Raw genomic sequence first — 4,381 nt, 5'->3', positions numbered from 1 at the left:
TGAACAGGATAAAACACCAGATCTTGAAACGTTCATTTATGAGGATATTCCCAATGATCCTCCCTTGCAAGATGATGCTATTCCTGAGAAAAGGCCTATCAATACCTCAGTCCCTGTTGACCAGCCTGCCAGCTCCGTCCGGATTGATAGATCCCGCGGTCCTTCAAAGCCTGCCGATAAAGCGACCGCACCAACGCAAACCGGTGAGTCCAAGGATGATGACGTTGTAATTACCGGCGTAGGTCGCTTTGAACCAGGGAATCCTGTCGCTTTGGCCAAGCATACTGTGAAAGAAGATTTTTCTGCCATGAACAAAGGCAAATGGGATGTTGATCTAGAAACATATGCTGCTCTGAGTGCCCAAGATCTTCATTCTGGTTACTTGAACCGGCTATATACTAGTCGTGACTGTGAAGCTGGCCTGGTAAAGATGATGAGAGATAAATTTGAGGTAACTTCCTTGTGCTTCTTCTTTCTTTAATTACTGCCACTGTATTAATCCTCCTAGCCCCCAAGGGCTGGGTTGTAACCTTCTTCAAGCCGGGACTTGAATATAGTCCTCAATACTTTGGAATCCATCAATGTAGCCCCCAAGGGCCGGTTCAACTTAGTATAGTTAAACCGGGACTCCAATAAAGATTCTAACATCAGAACATAACTGAGCAAATAGCCATTAGCCCCCAAGTGCCAAGTTGAATACCTGTATTGAGTTTGGGACTTTGCGATTTAGTAATAGATGAAAATTGAAGGTGCATTAGCCCCCAAGTATCAAGCGTATAACTTGTTATGTGGTTGGTACTTCAAATTCTTGTACCGTTTGTTGAAAGCCAAGCACTATCTTTATGCAGGCTGAAGTGAGGATCAAAGAGGATCGGATTACTGATCTGCAGGAAACTTTGAAAACCCAACAAGCTGAAACTGACAAGGCAAGGGAAGAAATAACCAGCGCTTTGAGCATCACAGAACAGCTGAAGGAGGGCTTCAAGAAGGAGCGGACTGATTGGGCCACTGAGAAGGCCGCTTTAATAAAAAGAGCTGAAAACGCTGAAGCTGCCCTTAAACCGATGGTAGATGAGCTAACCGCCGTAAAGCGGCAAGTACATTCCATGACCGCTGCTATCTTTGGTAAGCTCCTTTTGGTTTCCTGGACAACTCTGGCCTGCTTATAATAGATCCGGTTTGTGATCTTTCCTGTATTGTTGCAGGTACACGCATTGGTCACTTAGGGTCAGATGTTTGGAAGAAGTTGAAGGCTGCTTACACTTTAATTGAACAGCTGTATACCGGAGCGCAGCGGATCATCACCACTGCATCTCATAACAATCCGGCACCCACTTTAATCCAAGACACTCTTAATAGGTTGTCAATGCTTCCTGCTCAGATTGAAGAACTGAAAAAATCTGCTGCTCGAACCAGAGCCATTAATGCCTTGATCCGGGCAAAAGCATGGGTGCCGGATTTCGATCCTGTTGAGGCAGCTCAAGGCTATCCCAGCTTGAAGGAAGACGGCTCAGAGTTCAATGAAGATGATTTGAGGGCGATAAATCATGCAGTACGCCCGCTGGCTTGTCAATTGGCTGAAGAGGCAGACTTGTCGCATTATCAAGCTCAGTACAATGATCAGAACAAACGAGTGCCTGCACTAACTCCTAAAGCGGAGAATCTGATTCCTCCAATCCGTAAGCATACTTACGCTCCTGATATTGAACCGTCTTCTCTGATCCACGAAGAGGCTGTCTTTCAAACTTCAATGGGAATCGACTGGACCACTGTTGATTTCCAGCCAATGGATAGAGATGAGGAAGCTGAAACGGCGCGGGCCGACCCACAATCATCAAACCGGGGCGATGAACAGGCTTGAACCGGAAGCCAGTTTAAATAGCTGCTTTATTATGATCCGCCGGAACAACAATGATCTTATTTGGGCACCACGTTGCCTTGTAATAGGATAGTCAATACTTCTGCCTTGAATATGCCTTCGTGCATAAGTACTGATGCTTTTGCTTGAAATCCTCAATTTATATTTCCTGCAATCAGAAAATCTTGAACTGCCATCGCTGGGCATGAAGTTGGCTTAGCCAGGCTTGAAACAGAGTATTTATAAACCGTTACCATCAAAGGGGAGAAAACAACTCCCATGTAAATCGTGCTGGGTCATTATGAGCCCCCCTGCTACTTCATGATGTTAACAGGAAAGTTAAACCGGGCATATTTCTCCGGAGTACAAATGAACCGATTTCCGTCAGCTGAACCGGTAAAAAAGTGTTGTTGGTTTAAAGGAAACACAACAAAAATTGAAGAATAGTCATAAAAGAAATATGGAAGCAAAGGCAATGATAAAAACCGTTTGCAAAAACATGCTTTACTGGGCTGATCAGATGGTGTTACCACGGTCGGACAGGACCAAGCCCCCAATAGGAGTGACAATGGTTCAAGTCAGCCAGGTCCCCAAATGAAACCATGGCATTTATGCCGATCAAAAGGCGTGGCAATGGTTCGGGTTCGACCAAGCCCCCAAGTGATTCTGTGGCCTTAGGCCGATCAAGAGGCGTGACTAGTTTAGACTTGACCATGTCCCCAAGTGATCTGGTGGCTTTTGCCTATCAAAAGGTGTTGCATTGGTTCGGACACGACCAAGGCCCCAAGTGATATCACAAAGCTTTTTTGAAAAGCAAATTTCAAGGGGTAAACCGGAGGCCGCTTTAAAACAGAACCACTCCATGTAACCACACATGATATGAAAGGACAGAGACCCCGCTTTAGCTGAGGCTCCGGTTTTATTATATCAATGATAATATATACACTGCCATAATATGTACATAGATAGAGCCGATGGCTCAAGTGTAGTAAGGACGAAGATGATCTATATTCCACGGCCTGTTGGTCTCCTCCTCTGATGTGCGTGAGTCTTTATGCTCTCGAATATCAATCAGATAGTACGACCCGTTGTGCAGATTCTTGCTGACCATGAAAGGTCCCTCCCAAGGTGGGGATAACTTGTGCATATCCGTCTGATCTTGGATGAGCCGAAGCACCAAATCTCCTTCTTGAAAAGTTCTGGTTCTGACCCGGCGACTGTGATAGCAACGAAGATCTTGTTGATAAATCGCCGAGCGGGCAGCCGCTATGTCATGCTCCTCATCTAATAGGTCCAAAGCATCTTGCCGTGCTGTCTCATTGTCCGCTTCAACATAAGCCGCCACATGAGGCGAATCGTGCCGGATATCACTAGGGAGAACCGCCTCTGCTCCGTAGACCATAAAAAACGGTGTGTATCCTGTAGATCGGTTGGGCGTAGTGTTGATACTCCATAGCACAGATGGTAGCTCTTCAACCCAACATCCCGGTGTTCTTTGCAATGGAACCATAAGCCGGGGTTTGATGCCTCATAAGATCTCTTGGTTAGCTCGTTCTGCCTGCCCATTGGACTGGGGGTGAGCCACTGATGATACGTCAAGTCTGATGTGCTCACGTTCACAGAATTCCTTCATAGCACCCTTGGATAAATTGGTACCATTGTCAGTAATGATACTGTGTGGAAAGACAAACCGGAAAAATCACCTTTTTAATGAACTGCATCGCTGTAGCTGCATCACACTTGCTGACAGGCTCCGCTTCAACCCACTTGGTAAACTTGTCAACTGCCACCAAAAGGTGGGTTTTCTTATCCTTGGATCTTTTAAAAGGTCCGACCATACCCAGCCCCATGTTGCAAACGGCCAAGTAATTGGAATCATCCTCAATTCTTGAGCCCGCACATGAGCACGTCTTGAAAATTTCTGACAGCCATCACACCGTTTAACCAAGTCCTCCGCATTAGCATGAGCTGTCAACCAGTAAAACCCGTGACGAAACGCCTTAGCCACCAGAGACTTTGAACCGGCATGGTGACCACAATCCCCTTCATGGATTTCGCGTAAAATTTCACAGCCTTCCTCAGGAGAGACACAGCGTTGAAACGCCCCTGATACACTGCAATGATGCAATTCGCCATTGATAATTATCATAGATTTGGATCGCCGGACTATCTGCCTGGCTAGAGTCTCATCCTCTGGCAACTCTCCCCGGTTCATGTACGCAAGATAAGGAAATGTCCAATCCGGTATAATATGTAGGGCTGCCACCAATTGAGCCTCCAGATCAGGAATAGCCAAATCCGCTTCACCCGGGAGCTTGACTGACGGGTTGTGCAACACATCGAGAAAGACATTAGGCGGGACCGGTTTACGCTGAGAGCCCAACCGGCTTAAAGCGTCCGCCGCTTCATTTTTTCGACGATCCACGTGCTCCACCTGATAACCCTTGAAGTGACCCGCAGCAATATCCACCTCACGACGATATGCAGCCATAAGCGGGTCCTTAGAATCCCAAGTGCCAGATA

This window comes from Triticum aestivum, chromosome 7B, assembly GCF_018294505.1.
Source record: "Triticum aestivum cultivar Chinese Spring chromosome 7B, IWGSC CS RefSeq v2.1, whole genome shotgun sequence".
Lineage (NCBI taxonomy): Eukaryota > Viridiplantae > Streptophyta > Magnoliopsida > Poales > Poaceae > Triticum > Triticum aestivum.
The sequence above is the reverse complement of the archived record's forward strand: the minus strand, read 5'-3'. Positions refer to the sequence as shown.